The following is a 21,289-nucleotide window of genomic DNA, read 5'->3' as shown; positions in this document are numbered from 1 at the left end:
GAGATGACAAGCATGGGTGCATGTGGAGAGGAGGGTGAGAGGGTGAAAAAAGCTTGGGGGACAGAGGAGGGAAAAGGATCACTTGTGGTCGTAGTTGTGGTTCTGTTACTTACTAGCTCATGACCTTCCTGGCCACCTAACCTCTCTGTGCCACAGTTTCTTGATCTATAAAATGGGGCTAGCAATGGTGTCCGCCTCACAGGATTGTTGTGAAGGTTAAATCACAATGCCCGGCACACAGTAAAAACTGATAGAGCTCTTGGTATGAGTGCTTATTATTACTGTTATTTTAATTGGAACACTCTTCTCTGAGACTTGTTCGGATTTCCCTAGGGTTTTCTTCTCCCTGAAGGAGATCTTCCTTCTCTCCTTCGGCAATCATTTCTATGAACCTCTTACTTCTCTTCCAAGCTTGAACGTCCTCTTCTTGATCAATCTTATTCCTGAAGACAAATAAAATTCTTTCTGTTGGAAGAGCTTGAAAATGTGGAGGAACTAATGACTGAAAGCCCAGCTGGTCTGCTGGACACACACAGAGCAGTCCTCCTAGGCCAATGGTGGTCACTGCACTTGAAGGACCGGCAGCTGGGGCTCCATTTAAATGACCTTCCCGAAGTCGCTAAGCAAATAAGTGGCAGAATCAGGGTTCAAATCCAGGTCTATCTGGTTCCAAAGTCCTTGGTATTGTCAACCAATCTGTGCCTCCAGAGGTGAAAGAAAAGTTAAAGAATGTAAAAAAAGCAAACAAAACGTATTTTCGTCTTCATGGGGAGAATTGCAGTCTATGCAGCTACAAATATTTTTCTAGAATACTGTTCTAGGACTAGGGTGGACCACCTGTTTGTGGGGTCCCCTGCTTTAGTAAACAAAAAAGGTAATTCCCAGTCGTTAGGAGGGTGATAAAGAATATTGAAGAGTATCTGATTGAGACAGCAGTACCACTGGTGTTGGAGGTTTATCTCTGAGGGGCCTGGGAGCCTTTGTGGGGAGGTGGGACTTGGGCTGGTAATCGAACGATGACAGGAGGGTGAAGCGTGGGCGAATGAGATGGTGAGGAGGAATTTAACATCTCTGTGCAGCAAAGTGGGGGCAGGACGGCCTAGTTGCTAAAGATGGTGTGAGGACTGAATAATACACAGACCCAGGGCTGCTTTCCCCTTTCCTCGTCAAATTTTCATGATTATATTATATATATTACATGTATATAAAATTTATGTATTATATTATAAGTAATATTTGTACATATAAAACATAAGAAAGGTATATTACATTATAGATGTCATGTACTATGTTATAATAGTACATATTAATATAAAATATGATAATATATCTGTAATTATATTAATATAACATATCATAATAGAATCTATTACATACGTTTGTGTCAGTAAACTTCCATGGAAGAAAAGAACAGGAGAAGGTGGAGATTTAAAATTAGAATCGCAGTTAAAGGAAGCAGGTAAAGAAGAAAGAAGAGGCTGGCAAGAAACATGCTGCCCTTTTCAGCAATGAGCAGCTGAGGACTCGATTAGAATTCTTTGGACTTTGAATTTTTTGTGTGGGTATTAGTGTCATGTACTGAGGAAACTAGAAACTAATAATACACTCCATTGTTTTAGTACTAGAAAGAGGATGTCTGTAACTGTGCGAACTCCTACAAGACAGCTCCGGCTCTACTGCAAACGGGATGTAAGTTCTGGGATTCGGTTTTTTGGGGGGTTTTTTGAACAGTTTTATTGAGGTTTAATTTCTACACCATGAAAACACTCATTTTAAGTGTACAAGTCGATGGTTTTTAGCACATTTACAGGGCCGTGCAACAATCATCAGAAGCCGATTTTACGTCTCCATCACCCCGACAAGATCTCTCCTGCCCGTTTGCAGTAACCCCCTAGTCCTACTTCCGGCTCCCAACAGCCACGAATCTACTTTTTGTTTCTATAGATTTGTCTTTCTTGGACATTTCATATAAACACAGTGGGATTCATTATTCATGTAACTCCTTCCCTCTATGTTCCAACAACTTACAGGAAGCCTTTTACAACTTCACAATGTTTTATTTTATTATTTTATTTTTTAAAGCAAAGAATGGTTTATTGCAGGGCCAAGCAAGGAGAAAAGTGGCTCGTGCTCAACAAAACCCCCAAACTCCCACAATATTTTGAAACGTTGTTACTTTGTATGCGCTGTTATCACTGGTTGTTAACAGCATTACCCAAGATTGAAAAGTCCATCTCAGGGCAACCGAGAAGGCTTCCCGCCCCCCGCCCAAGCTGAGCCCATTGAAATTTGTGGTGGCTCACACCATAATTTTACTAAACTTTTATGTCAGTGAAAACTTGCTGTCACTCAGTTGTTTTTTTGAGAACCAGTGATTAGATGGTTGACGCTAAGGGTTTGCAGCAGGAATGTTGATCCCAGTTCCAAGCCCAAAGTGCTTGGATTTGGTGTCTCAGGAATTCGCTTTACGTCTGTAAATCTCTTTTTATAAAGCACCTATGTATTTGTTCACTACCGTGTGTACCTTAAGAAACCCAGCTTTACTGAGGTAAACTTGACATAAAATAAATGGTACATATTTAAAATGTACATCTTGTTAAGTTTTTTTTTTTTTGCGGTACGCGGGCCTCTCACTGTCGTGGCCTCTCCCGCTGCGGAGCACAGGCTCCGGACGCGCAGGCTCAGCGGCCATGGCTCACGGGCCCAGCCGCTCCGCGGCATGTGGGATCTTCCTGGACCGGGGCACGAACCCGTGTCCCCTGCATCGGCAGGCGGACTCTCAACCACTGCGCCACCAGGGAAGCCCCATTTTGTTAAGTTTTGACGCTGATCTGCTTTCTGTCACTATAGATTCATTTCAATTACTAAAGTTTTATACAAAGTCATATAGTGTATATGACTTTTTGTCTGGCTTCTTTCACCCATAATTATTTTAAAATTCATTCATGTTGTAGCTTGTACCAGTAGTTCATTTCTTTGTATTGCCGAGTAGCTTCCATTGAATGGATATACCAGCATTTGTTCATCTGTTCATTTGTTGCTGGACATTTTGTTTGCAGTTTGGGCTGCTACAAAGAATGCTCCTGTGAGCATTTGTTTGCAACTCTTTGTATGGACATATGGTCTTATCTCTATTTGATAAATAACTAGGAGTAAAGTTACTGGATCATGTGGTAGGCATATTTCAACTTCTTAGGAAACCACCAAATTGTAGTTACATTCCTACCAGCAGTTGTCACCAACACTTGGCCTGGTTAGTCTATTTAATTTTGCCATATTAATAGGTGTGTACCTCATTGTGAATGTAATTTACATTTCCATGCTGACTGATGATAGCAAACATCTTTTCATATGTTTATTTGCCATCTGTGATGGGGGTTCCCAAGACCACCCCTATGCTTTTAGTGAATCTCTAAAAGGATTCATGGGACTAGGCATATAGTTGTGCTCATGGCTAAGATTCATTACAGCAATGTAATAAAGATATACAGCTAGATCACAAAAGAAAAGACATGAGCAGTGTCTGGAGGAATCCCATGGGGGTCACACAGGGAAAGTTTGTATCAGTTTAGAGAATTGTTTACCAGCCAAATTTCTAGATGCCAGCCAAGGGCCAATTTTGTAAGTAGGTCTTTCTAAGGATAGCAGTCTCTGATCTGCCATGTCAACTCTTTTTTACACACCATCCACTTATTTTCCTTGTTAAAACGTGTTTTAATAGTTAACTTTTTTTTTAAGTAACTTTTTTTCTTATTGAGTTTTGAGAGTTCTTACTTATTTTGGAAACAAGTCCTTTATCAGATATATTACTTGCAAATATATATATATATATATATATTTACATCTTTATTGGAGTATAATTGCTTTACAATGGTGTGTTAGTTTCTGCTTTATAACAAAGTGAATCAGTTATACATATACATATGTTCCCATATCTCTTCCAGTCTGTGGCTTAACTTTTCATTTCCTTAACTGTATCTTTTGAAGATCAGAAGTTAGTAACTTTGATCTAGGTCAATTTACCAATTTGTTCCTTCAGATTTCTTTTGATTAGTATTAGTATGGTATAGCTTTTTCTTTCCTTTAACCCATTTGTGTCTTTAAAGTGTGTTTCTTCTAGGGATCATGTAGTTGGTTCTAGTGTTAAATAACAAGAAAAACAATGTATATATACTCATGTGAATACCATTTTCAGTGCTCTTCAGACCCATGTTAACATTTGGTATAATGATTTTTATCTGAAGGGGTTCCTTTGCCATATCTTATACAGTAGATCTGGTGGTGATAAATTTTTTCAGCCTAAGTTGGAAAAAAATCTTCATTTCATCTTCATTTTTTTCTAATCTTCATCTTGAAATCAATTTTTGCTGAGTATAGAATTCCAGGCTGACCATTTTTTCTTTCAGTGCTGTGAAGACTTTGCTCCGCTGGCTTCCCACTTGTATTGTCCCAATGAGAAATCTGCTGTGTTCCTTGTCTTTGTCCCTCTGTATGTAGCATATTTTTTCCTGGAATTGTGCGTTCACTGGGGCTGCTTCAGCTCCTTCACATCTATTGCTATAACAATAAAATTATAGAATAGTATTTATAATTTAGACTGTCGTGCTTAAATGTTAATCACAGTGTGTGTATTTGTGTGTTTGTGTGTGTTTTCTATAGGATTCAGTGATTTATGAGAGACTTTCAGAAGATTCTCTCTTTGTGGAGGAGACTTTAGCCCATCTGGAATGTTTTGCCAAAGAAGGTAAGTGAAAATTGTTTAGAATCGACTTCCCTTTCGTAATGCTGTTCTCGACTGTTGAAACTGTAGCCTCAATGCATGTCACTGATGCTCAGGCCCACAGGTGGGCAAGGGGGAGCTTGTTGGTATGTGAGACCTTGTATGCCTTCTGTTTGCTTAAAAATAAATGGTTCCCCAAACAAACCCTGTCAAGACATTACTAGTATTTTCCCTTCCTCCCACTTCCAACGGTATTTTGTGCTTATGCACAAACAGTAAAATGTATGTTTTTACTATGTGGCTCTTCCTTTATTCCTAAGGCAACATCCTCAGTCTATTATCTGTTTCTATCTGCTAAGCATTACCTTTTATCAAGCTGTAGTAGGAACTCCGCCTATAGTTGGAGAAAAAGGGAGGTCTTTCCAGTTTGTTATGTATTTTGAAGTTAATTATTTTGTGCATATAACTCAGAACGCTGACATAGTTGATATTTTCCTGCCATTCTCTTATCCTTCTGATTTTGACTTATCATCCATCTCTTAAGGAAAGAAAATTCCTTGAGTGAGTTTTGAATAAGAACCACATCTACTGAAAGGTTTATAGAAGCTTTGCAAAGCAAGGTGTAATATCAAATAAGGGTAAAGCTAATAATACCTTGAAAGCTGCAGCCCGCTTTCTCCTTTTAGTTTATAAGCTGCTGCTTCCTACAGACACGTGTGTCTTGTCTGAAAGTATGGATAGTTTGCAAGTTTGCATTTTGGGCCTTTTACTGCTATCTGAAAATATACCTGTGCTGTAAGCAGATTACAATAGGTAGAAGCGTATGGGAACTATATTACAATTGAGCTCAAAGCAGAATAACAACTTCTATAGCTCTTCTGCAGAGCATTCGTTTCTAGGGAATCCTTGAGTATTTGAATGTTTTACAGGAGTTAGCCTAAAATACTACAGTCTGGTTTAAGGAAAAAATGTTTTTCAAACAAGTCCTCGCAAAATGGGATTTAAATTCATTTTCTGTTATTTTGGTGATTTTCTGGTGTACTAACTTGGAAACTGAAGCCTCATTGGTTCTTTCCTTCATTCAACAAATAGTTATTGAGCATCTGTTCAGTGCCATGCACTGTTCTCAGCTTCCAGGACAGAAGTGAAGAAGACATAGAGAGCTAATGCTCTGTGGGAATTTGCCAGTAATAGATGATGTCGTGGGGTGATGAGTGCTATGCAGAGGAAGTAAGCAGGATGAAGGGAACAGAGGGATGGGGTGCTCTCTGTATGGGGTGAGTTAGGCAGAGACTGCAGGAAGGGAGGGAGAACCACGGGCTCTCCAGGAGAAAGTGTTCCAGTAGAGGGAAAAGCAAGTCCGAGTGTCGGGGAAATAAGAGGACTGGCGGGGCGCCACAGTGAGCAAGGGGGAGGGGACGAAGGAGGATCAGTAGGGAGACCAGGGCAGGTCCGGCAGGGCCACGCGAAGGCCTTCTCTGTCCCACGGGCTCTGAAATGCTTTTGGATTTTGTTTTCAATTCCTCCTTCTCCCTGATCCCTGCAAGCCTGTCCAGGTTATCCCTCTCTCGCAGGTCTGAGAACTCTGTGTGTTGCCTACCTAGATTTAGCTGAAAGTATCAGCAGTGCTTGGTGATGTATAAAGAAACCAGTACAGGGCTTCCCTGGTGGCGCTGTGGTTGAGAGTCCGCCTGCCGATGCAGGGGACGCGGGTTCGTGCCCCGGTCCGGGAGGATCCCACATGCCGCGGAGCGGCTGGGCCCGTGAGCCATGGCCACTGAGCCTGCGCGTCCGGAGCCTGTGCTCCGCAGCGGGAGAGGCCCCATTAGTGAGAGGCCACAGCAGTGAGAGGCCCGCGCACCGCAAAAAAAAAAAGAATGAAAGAACTTTGGAATTCAGTATTGAACATCCTTGCCCTTAAAAGTTAAATGGCTAGTTCTGTTAAATATTTTTTACTGTATCATTTTCTTAGACTCATTTTTAAAGAATTTTAAATAGATTTCATTTATTCCTTTTCTGACACTTCCTTTTAAAAAATGTAGGTCTGAGTTTCTGACATGATCATTCTTCTCTACGAAAAACTTTAAAAAATATTTCTTACAAGGCAGATCTGCTGGCGATGGACTTCCTCAGTTTTTGTTTGTCTGAGAAAGTTTTTATTTCTCTTTCACTTTGAAGGTTAATTTCACTGGATATAGAATTCGAGGTTGGGGTTTCTTGTTCTTTCAATACTTTAAATATTTTACTTTCTTCTTGACTGCAAGGTCTGTGATGAGAATTCTATCATTTCTTATCTTTATTCATCTACAGGTAAGGTGGATTTTTTCCCCGCTCTGGATTCTTGCAAGATTTCCTCTTTGTTTTTGGTTTTATGCACTTTGAATATGATATGCCTAGGTGTAGATTTTTGGCATTTATCCTGCTTGGTATTTTCTGAACTTCCTGGGTCTATGCTCTTGTGTCTGCAGTTAATTTTGGAAGCTTTTCAGTCATTAGGACTCAAACTTTTCCTTGTGTTCTCTATTTCTTCTCCTTCTAGTATTACAATTGCTTGTATGTTAGACCTTTTAAATTGTCCCGCAGTTCTTGAATATTCTGTTGTGGTTTTTTTTTTTTTTCCTCTCTGAATTTCACTTTGGGAAGTTTCTGTTGACATATCTTTAAGCTTGTTAACTCTTTCCTCAGCTGTGTCCAGTCTACTGTTGAGCCCATGACATTCTTCCTTTCTGTTAGTGTTTTTACAGCCCTGTGGGTGTGGTGTTAGGGTATGTGGGAGGGGAAGTGTTCTGTAATCTTACGATTAAATCTCAGTCTTTAACTGAAACTGTGCCCCTTGTGTCTTCATAAGTGTTTCTTAGTGCTTTCTTTCTCCCCTTAGGTGAGACAGGGAGGCCCGAGGGGGCTGGAGTTGGGTAAATGCCTTTCCCTCCAGGTGGGATAAGGTTCTGGTAAAGTCTTTAACCTGGGAGACTAGGCTTTTGCAGTGGAGAATGCTCTGGGCATATTTCAAAACGGTTACTTTTCCCCTCCTTCTGCTGAGCCATGAGGGGAATTGCTTTAGCTTTTCACCATGAGAATCTCACTGTGAGGTTCTCAGAGGTAAACGCACAGAAGTGTGAGGGCCACCCGCTAAGATCACACTCACTTTCCTACTAGTCCACACTCAGCCTCCAACAATTCCTCAAAATTACCCTTTAAGTGTTCCTACTCGCTCATGGCTCCGGCTTCTGCTCCAGATAAACAGATCTCAGCTGTAATTCTCCGTGTCCACACGTCTGTCCAGATTCTGGGGTGGCAGTTAGTCCTGTAACCTCAGTTCTCTGACGGATGCAAGTGGAGTTGATATTCAGTACGTTCAGCTTTTTTGGTGTAAGAACGGCAGTGACATTCTTACCGAAACCTAGAATCGTAGAGGTTTATTTCCTACCCTCTGCTGAACTTTTATAGTTTTCCTATACACTCATTTAAATGTATTTATCTTAATACGTTAAATCCTCATAAGCCAATGGTATAATTTTTGCTTTAAACAGTTCAGTGTGTTTGAAAGAAATTAAGATAAAAATAGTCTTTTATACTTTACTCATAGATTTACATAACTTTAGATTTTCATGGGGTTTTTTTTCTGCTTTTTATGTTATATTCTATTTCACTAAGTGTATATTTTTAATCTAAACCATTTTTCCCCAGTTTCTTGATTTTTATGTATCAAATAATCACTTTTTATTAGAACTTTAAGTTTTCTTCTGAGTAAACACTTTTATTACATGTATAGCAGTCATGGTTCTTAACTGGAAGCAAGTGTGTGTGTGTATAAAGATTCATTGAGCTGTACGTTTAAGATTTGTGCATTTTCCTGTCTGCCTATTATACCTCAATAAAGTATTCAACATAATAGAAGAAAAGAAATCTCATCATGTTTAAGGAGTAGTCAATTCATGTCTTACCTCTTCATAGCATATCATAGTGATGGTATCTTTTCTATCATTTTTCTTTATTTCTCAATTTAGTTTGCATGTGTTTGGGGTTGTATATAGCTTTTGTACTATTAATAAGGCCTTTAAAAAAATTAATTCATTTTTGGCTCCGTTGGGTCTTCATTGTTGCACGTGGGTTTTCTCTAGTTGCAGCGAGCGGGGGCTACTCTTTGTTGCAGTGTGGGCTTCTCATTGCGGTGGCTTCTCTTACCGCGGAGCGTGGGCTCTAGGCGTACGGATTTCAGTAGTTGTGGCGTGTGGACTTACTAGTTGTGGTGCGTGGGCTCTAGAGCGCAGGCTCAGTAGTTGTGGCACATGGGCTTAGTTGTTCTGCGGTATGTGGGATCTTCCCGGACGAGGGCTCGAACCCGTGTCCCCTGCATTGGCAGGCGGATTCTTAACCACTGCGCTACCAGGGAAGTCCCATTAATGACGGTTTTAAAAGTATAACATAGAGCAGCGTCTTCTCGTGTTTTATAAAGCCCCTCCATTGTTAAATATTAGATGAAATCTGAAGTATAGTTTTTATTTCTCCAAATTATATACACCAAAGGAAACTGAGACATATGTTCAAATTTGTGTTTACAAAATTTGTGAACATTTTGGTCTCGATTACATAGGTAATTAGAATTATCCAGAAGCTAGTCTTAGTGTAGCCTACTTTGGAAGGCTTTATTTCACTTAAATATTGTGGTTTAAATAGTGATCCTGGTACTTTGTCTCTCTAAGCTTTTCTCATGTTTTAAGTTCCTGTAAACTTTAAAGTTATATCATTTTCAAAGCTCGTTATCCCTAAATAATCATTATGAAATTACTGATGTACTTGTTTTACATAATTGAAGCATATAAAGCACTTTTCCCGTATAATGTGCTGCCGGTTACCAAACTGTATTTTACGTCATTAATTTCAGAAAGTCAGTCACAAAATCACATTCTAGAATGAACTATGTCAGAATTGGCTTAACTCCTGTTGGTACTGGCAGCAGAAGCAGTGGAAAAGAGAGACAGATAAATAAATTAGGGACGAGAGAAAAAAATTAGACATTAAAACTGACAGTTTTAACTTGAAGCATTTAGTGTTCCTAAGCAATTGTAAAATTGAAAACAATATGGTAATTAGAAAAGCACCAAGTTTGGGGTTCAGTAATCAATGAAACGTGGGAAAAGTTATTAAAGTAGAGGCAGCCTTCAATTTTGTCAGATTCCATTTGGGGGAAAGAACAATTGCAGTCACTTGAGACCATTCACAGGACATTCAGTCAACTGTGTGGAAAGAGTAGAGGTGGAAATGTTTAATATGATGTATACGTTATATTACACTTAATAGTTCCTACACAGTGTGAAATCCAATTTCATGCTTTTGAATTCCATCCGTCGTTAGACCTTCAAATTTATCTAAAGGCCTCAGTAATTCAAGGATTATTAAATTACCTTTTAATTCAGGAAACACACACAGTTATTGCATTTGAGTAATAAGTAATGAAGCCCTTTTGAGAAAAAGAGACTTGAGGATTATTTTATTAAATCTTTTGGTGCTTGATACCTGTTGTGTTTTTTAAAATTTTTCCCCAAGTGGCACATGTTGTTAAAATTTCATTTATTAATATGTTAAGGAAAGTAGAGATCTTAAATCTCCTCTATCGATCATTGAATATAAGTGAAAATTATAGTTCAGAAAAATAATTAAATAATAAACTCTTAAATACGATTTACTACTTTATGGCATTCATTTTAGCGAGTCGTAGAAATAAAGCAGATACCTCAATAAATATTTGGTACACTCATCAGGTCCACCAGTCTTTCAATAAATGGTGATAACTGACATTTTCCAGTTTTTTTTTATTCTACTTGCATTTGACGAAGGAATTTTCTTTACCGTTAATCTATATCACTTAAAATTTTATTACATGTTTTGGTGGAAATACTCCACTACTTGAATTTTTGACTCTGTCACTGGCATGGGAGTCATCTGTGTAGAATTTTGAGCTTTCAACAGTTTATGTGAATTTTGAAGGAAAGAAAGGATGGGGTAAAAAAAAATAAGGTACAGGAGGTGACTCCTGCATCTTAAATCGAGTCTCTACAACAATCCTTCTCTCTACAACAGTCCTTCTCTCTTAGACACCTGATACCCAGTTTTACAGAGGTCGACCCCATTATTCTGTTCCCATCTTTTAAAGTTTTTCCAAAATTTCCCCAAACTTCCTCGTCTGCTATTAGCACCCTTCCATATTTTCCAACTAAGAATTCACTACTTACATACCTTTTCAAAAACAGCTTTATTGAGATATAATTCACATGGCATAAAATTAATCTGTTTAAGATAATTCAGTGGATTTAAATGCATTTACAGATATACGCAACCATCCGCAGAATCAATTTTAGAAACTTTTCATCATCTCTAAAACAAACTCCGTACCCTTTAGCTGTCATCTCCCTCACCCTCCTTCCCCTCACCCCTGAACAACACTCACCTACTTTCTGTTTCTATGGATTTGCCTCTGTGGACTTTTATATTAACCAAGTCATATAACAGGCAGTCTTTTGTGACTGGCTTCTTTAACTTACCATGTTTTCTAGGTTCATCCATGTTGTACCATGCATTAGTACTTCAAACCTTTTCTTGTAGCTAAAGAATACCTCATTCTATGGATAGACTGTGTTTTGTTTATCCATTCATCAGCTTGTTTCCACTCCTAGGTTAATTATGAATAATGCTGCTGCTTGTACATTAATATACAAATTTTTGTGCAGACATATGTTTTCATTTCTCTTGAGTGTATATACGCTAATGAGCGGAATTGCTGGGCCATTCAGTAATTCTACATTTAATTGTTTGAGGAACTGCTGGACTATTTTCCGAAGTTGCTGCACCATTTTACGTTCTGACCAGCAGTGTGTGATAGTTCTGATTTCTGTACATCCTCACCAACACTTGTTATTATCTGACTTTTTAACTTTAGTCATGCTAGTGGGTATGAAGTGGTATCTCATTGTGGTTTTGATTGGCATTTACCTGATGACTAATGATCTCAAACATCTTTTCATGTTATTTATTTACTTTTAAATTTCAATTCTGTGAGATTTTCACAGGGAAGAAGGAGCTAAACATACGCCTTAATCTATCATCTAGACTCAAAAGGTCTTTTCATTTATATTTAAAATGATAAAGATAACGTAATTTTCCCCTCTTTGTTTTAGGCAACACAACAAGTGATTAATCAGAACTGCCAAGATCTTGGAGCCTCGTTAGGTAAACAAAATGACCTGGCCCTAATCATTGATGATAAAACATTGGCGCATACCCTCCACTTTGAAGGTAAGAAGAGCTTCCTTAATTTGGCCCTCTCATGCAGAGTAGTATTATGTGGTAGGTAAGAATATATTCACTGTTGTGTTTTTTCCTGCTATATTTAATATTGTTTATGTGAAGAAAATATAGACATGGAAATATAAGTTTTTGTAGAGACAAAGTTCCTTCCTGGGAAAATATTTGCCCAAACTGAAATGAAAAGTCTGAATTTAATTCATATTGTCAGGTTTAAGATTTATTCAAAAGCAGTTTATAATTTTTCAGTGGTACATTGTTCATCGATGTAATGGCCAAATGAAAGAAGTCTTTCAGGTAGAACAAAGGCCCTCCGTTTATTTCCAGTGAGGGGCAAATTTAAAAACAATTCACTGACACCTAGAGGAAAATGAAGTTATGAATAGGAGTGCAAGCAAAAACATTGTTCTTTTAAAAAAGCAAATCATCTACAACCAAGATGCCTGGAACTGAGAAAATCATGAAACTATGTACAGAATAGTTGTTCCTTGCTCCTCGGTAAAAATAGTAAATGGACCAATTCTTAGAGCGTGTTAGGGCATTGGACTCGTCAATATATCACAGGCGTGCTCGTCAATCAGTGCGGTCCGCTATACGCTTCACACACCTCCCTTAAATGTCCTTCTGTGCTCACTGTCATTCAGCATCTACTAAAAATATGCAGCAACTTCTGTTCTTCACTCTGCTTTCCCCTGAGCTGTCTGTAGTTTATTTAGCCTTCAGGATTCTTTGTGACCTAGTCTTCTATCAGTTAGAGCTGACAGACATGATGGAAAGCTGAATTCAAATCCAGCTTAGGAGAAAAGGGAATTTATTAGGTCACATAGCTGAAAACTCTGCAGGTAGAACTGACCTCAAGAGAGAAGCAAGCAGGGCTTCCCTGGTGGTGCAGTGGTTGAGAGTCCGCCTGCCGATGCAGGGGACGCGGGGTTCGTGCCCCGGTCCGGGAGGATCCCACATGCCGTGGAGCGGCTGGGCCCGTGAGCCATGGCCGCTGAGCCTGCGCGTCCGGAGCCTGTGCTCCGCAACGGGAGAGGCCACAACGGTGAGAGGCCCGCGTACTGCAAAAAAAAAAAAAAAAAAAAGAGAGAGAAGCAAGCGAACTCATCAGTAATCAGTTCGCCAAAATGGTTTCTTTCAACCGTTCAGATTTGATAAACCGGGTTTCCTTTTGCATCATAACAGTATTTTGAGGAATTCTCACTTTTTCTCTGCTCTCACTCCCTACCCATGCTGGTGGAAACTGGAAGGGACAATGAAAGGATGTACCAGAGAAGCAGAGAGGGGAAACACAGCAGCTGATTTTGCCGCTAAGGATGAATATTCCAGCAGTTGGCTTGCGTGGACTATTGGTGGTTTGTCCTAAATCTGGCTTCACTTAGGGTTTGATGTGGGCTCAAACAGTGTCTCCTGTGTGATTCATCTGGTGCAGGCTTTATCCCCAGGCTGGTTCCCATTTGGCAGTGGCAGACCCGAGCCTCACATCCTCATAGGTTTGTGTCCAGAGGAAGATTTGCATATGCTCTCTCCCAGAAATGGGGCATCATCTCTCATTGGCTCTGAAAGTAAACACTTGCTGTCAGGACCCTAAAATGAGAAGCAAAACAGAGGGATTATTTACATGCTGGTAACAGTGAAAGTGCTGCTGTAGCCCTAGGTCTAAAGGGATCAGAGGAGGTCGTGGTCACTGGGACCTGAAAGGAGAGCATCCTGCAGAGTGGGCTGCCCTGAGAGCAGTGAGCTGTGGCGGACAGACAACCAGATGGGGAGGACATTGCAGGGAGGAGCGCGGAATGACCAACCTGACCTCACTCTCTTTCCCTTCCAGCTTCTGCAGGGGTCACTCACCAGCCGGCACAACTATGACTCCAACTCTCAATTATCCAGGCTTATGTGATCCGGTGCCTTGGTTTCTCTGTGTCCTCACTCTTAAGTGTCCCCATCAGTTGAACGGTAAACATAAATGCACGTAAAAGTGAAGTCTGCTGACTGACCTGTACGCTGAGCTGGTGAAAACAACTGGGTATGGAATTGGCTGAAACTGTTACTTAAAAGAGGAGTGGAGGGCAGTAAAAAAGAAGAGAGGCTGCGTCTCCAACATCCTTCATGGCTTTAAAATTTTATGATTTAATTTTATTTTTCTACACATTCTGCTAAAATTTCATTAAGAATTTTTAGTCTATGCCCCTGAAGGATACTTCTTTGCGGTTTTATTTCCTTTCATGTCTTTGACTAGCATTGGTATTAGGACAATTCCAGCCTGATAAAATGAGTTGGGAAGTGTTCCTCTGTCCTCTGTTTTCTAAAACACTTTCTGTAGTATTAGTGTTATTTCTTCCTAAGATGTCTGATACATTTCACTGTTGACACAATCTGGACCTAGACTTTCTTTTTGACAGATTTTGATGAATAATTCAATTTCTTCAGCAGATATTTAGATATTTTCTACTTCTTCAGTTAGTTGCGGCAGTTTGTCTTTCAAGGAATTTGTCTGTTTATCTAGCTGTCAAATAGGTTGGCATAAAGTTCTTCACAGGGTTATTTTATTTTTTACTTTTGTGTAATTTGTGGTAGTATTCCTTCTTTCCTTCCTCATGTGGATAATTTGTGTTTACTCCTCTCTTTGTTTTTCCTTGATTAGTCTAGCTTGGGCTTCACCCATTTTGCTGATCTTTTCAAAGGGCCAACTCTATGGTTTGTCCAGTTTCTATTTGCATTCTGATATGTATAGCATATATAATGTGTACATATATATTATATATATAACATTAATATATATAATATAGTCATATAATGTATAATCATAATATATAATAATATAATATTCCAATATATAATACAACATATTCATATCTGTATTATTTTCTACTTTCACCTTATTTTAGATTTCATTTCTTTTTCTTTTTCTAGTTCTTTAAGGTAGAGGCTTTTATAGTTGATTTTAAGCTTTTCTACTATAAAGCATTTCAAGACATAAATATTTCTTAAGCAATGATTTAACTACAGCTGACACATTTTGATATGTTGTCATTTAGTTCAAGGTACAGTATTTTCTCATTTTCCTTGCAATTTCCTTTTTGACTCATGGGCTATTTAAATGTGTGTTGTTTAATTCCCACACATTTAGGTATTTTCTATCTTCCTTCTGTTATTGATTTCTAACTTAAATCTATCATCAGCGTAAATACTCGGTTGTTTTTTTCTCTCCATACTTTGAATTTGTCATTCTGTTGTCTCCTGGCTCCATTGTTCCTGACGAGAAGGTCATCTTATTGTTGTTGCCCTGTATGTGATGTATCATCTTCCTCTTGCTGCTTTCCATATTTTCTCCTTGTCATTGGGTTCCTGCAGTATGCCTATGTTGCCACTAAGTGTAGTTCTCACTGTGTTTATTCTACTTTGGATTCATTGTATCCCTAAATTAATGTGTTTTAACCAAATTGCAAAGTTTTCAACCATTATTTCTGCAAGTATTTTTCTGCTGCTTTTGTTTTCCTTTACCTTTACTTCAATTACATATATGATTGAATGCTCAATGTTGACGAGAGATCTGTGGCACTGTGCATTTTTCTTCAGTTTTCCTCCCTTTCTTCTTTGGAATAGATTTTTTTTTTTACTGGTCTAACTTCAGATTAGTTGATTCTTTCTTTTCCCGTCTCAGATCTGAAGTTCATATAGTATATTATTTCATCCCTAGAGTTTCCATTTTTTAATAGTTTACATTCTTCTTTGGGGATATCCTGTTTGTTGTTGATTTATAATTGTCATAAGTTTCTTTGATTTTTTTGGAAAGTAATAATGTCTGTTCAGTTGAAAAGGGTAGGAATTAGCTGTTCAATGTCTATTTTGAATTCCTACTGTGTTTTAGGATTATGTTTTCTTATTGCATTATATAGCATATTGACTTTTTTTTTTTTCTATCCCTAGTAGATTTCTCCCCCTTATTTCAGATATTGTGAAATAGAACACTTTGGAACTTCTGTGCTGTTTCAGCCAATAGAATGACAAGATGAACTTTTCCAGACATGACTGTAAAGACTCTCAATTGGGTATAATCAATTCCAGGATTAAGGAGATTTGGCTTAATGCACATATGGAAACATGACTTAAAATATTTTATTGATTGAAGCTCAACTAACAGATAGTTGTTAAAAGACTAATATTATTTTAGGCTGTATTTTCATATATGGGTGGGGAGCTCCAAAATCAGAATTGATAGTCCAGTGCTCTCCTTAACTGGTCAGAGCTGACTTGGAGCTTTGGTAAAGGGTGCAGAACTGCATGAAGAAGTGCTTGAAGGACTTGAGGGTATGTGGCAGGGGGCAGAGAAGGCTTACTGGGCTGGTCCCTGATATTGGGAGAACTTGGTTGCCAAGAGGATGGAATTAAGATTTGAATTAAGACATGAAGAGCCAGACTTGAGATTAATCAAACTGAGTTAGTTTTTTTCCCTTTCACAAATATCACAGTCTAAATATGAAAGTGATCATCAGTCTAAATGGTGAAGTTATTTTCATTGCAAGTATTTCAGTAAAAGAACCAGTATCTCTTGATGGGAACTAGGCTTATAAATGGTTTCTAACATCTTCTACTTCAGAAACTTTTCATATTATACCTACAATGTAGTGATGGTAATGCATTATATTCTCTTCATTATGAAGCAAAAGTTTTTACCAATAGTGTTTCTACCTTAAAATTTGGAGTGTGTTCTAATCAACGAACCCTTCTCTCTCCTCAGTTTTTAATAATCTCACCTGAAGTTTGAAAAGGTTAAATTTAAATTAGTTTTTAGGAGCTGTTCTGTGGGAAGAGAATGATAACTGAGGCCATTTGCTTACTAGAATATAAAACCCTTGTGTGCCCTTATCATTTTTGATGAAGTGCGTGTCTAGCTTGCTGAGTGAATGAATAAATGAGGGATGAATAAGAGGTAAAGTTTTGCCCTCCTTCCTTGGCATATTTGTAAATATGTTATGGGTAGACAGGGTCTGCTATTCTGAAATTTTTTAGGAATATAAAATTTGCTTCTGTAGCTTGTCTCCGAAAAAAAAGGTATCAATGACGTACCCTAATCTGCAACGGACACATCACAGGAGAAAGAAACAAACTTTTGTTAAGTCACTTAGCTTTTGTTTGTTGCTGTTGTTTCCACAGCATGACCTTGACTCTCCCGACTGATAACCTTCTCGTTTTTATGTCTCCTTGTATTTTTCAATTAGTTTGATTTTCAGAGGCTACTCTGTGTTCCAGTCTTTGGGTACATGCCTTCATACAGTTTCAGAAATAGTAGCCCTCCACATCTTCCTCTCACGTATGTAGATAATGTAAATTAATATAGCAGGCCAGCGTGAGACAACAGGTAGTGGTGGGGAAAATGGCAAACTCCATGTAAACTGGGCTACTAATATTGTGTATTTCTTTGGGGATGTTAAAGCAGTGACTCTGTGTTTTTTTGGTTTTACTTTTTATTTTGCTTTTTGTTTTTGGTGGGGGTAGGTAGGAACTTTCTTATATCTGTAAAAAGCTTACTTAATGAATTGGGAAATTTACCAGTAACTGCCATTTGAATGTGGCTGTGTGTAGATTATTGCTGACTCCTTTGTAAAGCCTTTCAGAACAGGATGAAGTAAAATGAACCAAAACAGAACACTAAAACATGGTCGTTTGTCTTTTTTTTTTTTTTTTCCAGGTTATCTCCCCTCCAGAAGGCTGAGATAGTAGATATGGTTAAGAAACATGGAAAGGCCAGCACCCTGGCCATCGGGGACGGATGATCCAGACGGCCCACGTGGGTGTGGGAATCAGGGGGAACGAGGGCACGCAGGCCACCAACAACTCGGATTACACCATCGCACAGGCCAGTGGCGTGGGTGGTCAGGTGGGCGTGGAGAGGGTTGAAGACCTCGGATCCACCCCCCGAGGTGTACCCCACCCTCTAAGCTCCTTTCTGTAAGAAACTACCAGCACTTTGTTACCGAGGCCAGGCTCATGCTGCTCGCCACATACAGGCCAATAAATGGAGAGACAAGGTGTTGGGACAAGGAATTGCAACTTTATTTGAAAAGCCAGCAGACCAAGAAGATGCTGGACTTGTGTCCCAAAGAACCACCTTGCCTGGGTTAGAATTCAGGCTTCTTTTATACTGAAAGGGGAGGGAGTGAAGTCAAACACTTCTGGGTTCTAGTCAGCCTCTGGAGGGGCTGTGTTAATTTCTCCCTCCTGCAGTCATTCACAGGTGGGCCTGGTCAGGATGTTCCCTGTGAGCCAAACAAGGGTGTTTTAGCTTAATGCTCTTTAGCTGGGGGGGCAGGGGCCCCAGAGATGGGCCCTTATGTGTAATTTAAGCTTCTAGGCAACATCCCTTTAGTGATGAACTTGTAATAGAATACAAAGATTCTTTCCTATTACAACATTTGGAGTTCTCTTTAGTTTTGTCCTTATGCACTTTGCATAAATAAAATCTCCCCATTACCAGCTCTGGAGTTGGCAAAACTGCTGCCACTGAGAATCTGTAGCTCTACTAATATAACCTCCAAATCCCCAGTCTCTCCAGTCTGTACTGTGTGCTTTGCTTTGTGGCGTCTCTTGGTAAAGACTTAAAATATCCCTATTTCCTTTTTTTTGAAGGAGACACTGCCTCTTGGCAGGCATTTTTAAAAATTGTGTTTTTAGAGGAGTTTTAGCTTCACAGCAAAATGGAGCAGAAAGTACAGATATTTCCCTTATATCCCCGTGCCCCCCTACACGAAGCCTTCCCTATTATCAGCATCCTCCACCAGAGCAGGACGTGTGTTATAACTGATGAACCTACACTGACAGGTCATTATCACCCAAGGTCCATAGTTTACATTAGGAGTTACTCCTCGTGCTGTACAGTCTGTGGGTCTGGACAAATGTACAGTGACACATGTCTACCATTACAGTGTCATAGAGTAGCTTCACTGCCCTCAAAATCCTCGGCACTTCACACATCCATGCCTCCCTTTGCCCTAAACCTTGGAAACCACTGATCTTTTTACTGTTTCCGTAGTTTTGCCTTTTCCATAATGTCATATAGCTGGAATCACACAGAACGTAACCTTTTCAAATGGGCTCCTTTCACTTGGTTATATGCATTTAAAGTTCCTTCAGATCTTTTAAGCCTTGACAGCTCATTTCTTTTCAGTGCTGAATAATATTCCATTGTCTGGATGTATCACAGTTTGTTTATCCATTCACCTGCTGAAGGACATCTTGGTTATTTACAAGTTTTGTCAGTTATGAATTAAGCTGCCATGAACATCAGTGTGCAGGTTTCTTCTTTTTTGGCTGCGTTGGGTCTTTGTTGCTGAGTGCGGGCTTTCTCTAGTTGTGGCGAGCGGGGGCTTCTCTTGTTGCGGAGCACGGGCTTTAGGCACGCGGGCTTCAGTAGTTGTGGCATGTGGGCTCTAGAGCACAGGCTCAGTAGTTGTGGCGCATGGGCTCAGTTGCTCCGCGGCATGTGGGATCTTCCTGGACCGGGGATCAAACCCATGTCCCCTGCATAGGCAGGCAGATTCTTAACCACTGTGCCACCAGGGAAGTCCCAGTGTGCAGGTTTTTGTGTGGACAGAAGTTTTCAGTTCCTTTGGGTAAACATCAAACAGTGCAATTGCTGGGTTGTATGGTATGTATAAAGGTATGTTTAGTTTTGTAAGAAAATGCCAAACTGTCTTCCACAGTGGCTGTCGCATTTTTTGGAAGGTGTTTAAGAAGAGTGCATGGTCCTATGATTTAAACCTCCTGCATGTTTATGCACCATCCTTTGCTGTTAACAAGAACACCTCCTGTGTCTACATTTTAATATTTTTACTTTTGAAGAATATTTTAATGAACAATTAAGATATTTTTGGAACAATGTTTTAATAATTTAATATTGGCTTTTAATAGACATAATTTTTTTAAATCACATTTGAGCAATGAGCAGTAACACTCTCATTCTTGCTGGATTCAGGAACCACTTGTAATTCTTGAGCAGCTCCCTAGGAATAACCCTGGGCCTCTAGGTAGGCCATCCCTAGGGGGCTGTTCTTACGGTGGCTGTCCCTGAGAGGCTAGCTGATTTAGTAGTCTGTCCAAAGGTACGTGGATGCCTAAAACTAGGGTGGTAACAGCATGGATTATTAGGGCTTTGCCACATAGATGGAAAGCATACGGTCTCGATGTCTGAATCAGGTCAGTTCTAGAATCTTCTCTTTACTCATGGATTAAGTGTCCTGGTTTTATAGATGGGAAAACCGGGGCTCCTATGTACAAGGGGTCTGAGTTAAGGAAAGTGTCAGTGGATTACCATCAAAGCACTCCTGTCTGTAAACACAGGAGTGTTCGCACCACACTCACCTGTTTCCTTCACTGCTCAATGCCATTGGGATGCATGCTTCCTGTGAGCTCAGCAATTACATGTGCTGTAAACACTGACCTAGTAAACACCCCAGCTGCACACAGCTGGCCGGAATCAGGTGTCCTGGGCCCCCGGGGAATATCTGTTCACCATTTTCTCTAGGGAAGGCAATTCCAGAGTTCTCTTCTTATACCAAATATTAAAAGGGTTTAGAATTGCAGCTGCAGCTGTGATCAGGCAGATGGTATAGGATTCCAGGCTTTCTTTTCTTCCTTCCACCCGACCTGAGTCGCCTCACCAAGCCAGTCACTAATGCGGGAGACTGATCTGACTCATGCTTTGACCCCTTTTTATTAAAATGCTATTTCAGGTTAATGAAAACACTTTGAGCTCCATCCGTTTTTCTTGTTGTTTGTTTTTCAGTCTCGATTTTACCTGAGAGCAGCTCTTTGACCGGAGCTGGGCAGAAGGGTGTCCTCCACGGTGTGGGCTGTTTCATACTCCCCCAGGATGAGTCTCGTTCCCAGGGCCGTAGTGGCCATTCTCCCATTTCCGCCCCATCTGCCCCCCCACCCCCACCCCGCCTCAGGTGGGCTGGAGCAGAGGGTCCAGCCGTCTTTCCTTTGCTGCCTCTTGCAATGCATGACTCTCCCTTCCTCAGAGGATCAGTGTAATATTCTGCTCACAACATAGGACTTTTTCTTCTCAGAAAAGAGTAGAGTATTTGTTTCTTCCTCCCTAAACTTCTTAATATTTTAAAACCATCCCAGGAAATGCAACTTTGACTTCAAATGTCTTTGTCCCCCCTGCAGATAAATCAGTGCAAAGCTAAAAATTGGGGCAATAGGAGTGTTGTCTATAATGACTGGTTTAATAGTGAGCTCTAGGCAAAAACAAAAGCTGGCCGC

At 39.8% G+C, this 21,289-nt stretch overlaps 1 long non-coding RNA gene across 2 annotated transcripts; it reads left to right on the top strand.

Moving 5' to 3' along the window:
* Nucleotides 1–1,613: 1,613 nt before the first annotated feature.
* On the top strand, nt 1,614–18,368 carry LOC307176557. 2 transcript variants are annotated; one of them, XR_013824828.1, is made up of 5 exons: nt 1,614–1,689; nt 4,660–4,744; nt 11,896–12,013; nt 13,851–13,975; nt 17,712–18,368. It is a non-coding gene; the product is annotated as an uncharacterized lncRNA (long non-coding RNA). The 2 variants fall into 2 exon arrangements; XR_013824829.1 differs by having other exon boundaries at nt 13,851–14,045.
* Nucleotides 18,369–21,289: the final 2,921 nt, after the last annotated feature.

This window comes from Stenella coeruleoalba (genome assembly GCF_951394435.1).
Source record: "Stenella coeruleoalba genome assembly, chromosome: 18".
NCBI classification, from domain to species: Eukaryota; Metazoa; Chordata; class Mammalia; order Artiodactyla; family Delphinidae; genus Stenella; species Stenella coeruleoalba.
Note: the sequence above shows the minus strand (reverse complement) of the source record. Positions and strands in the feature narration are given on the sequence as shown.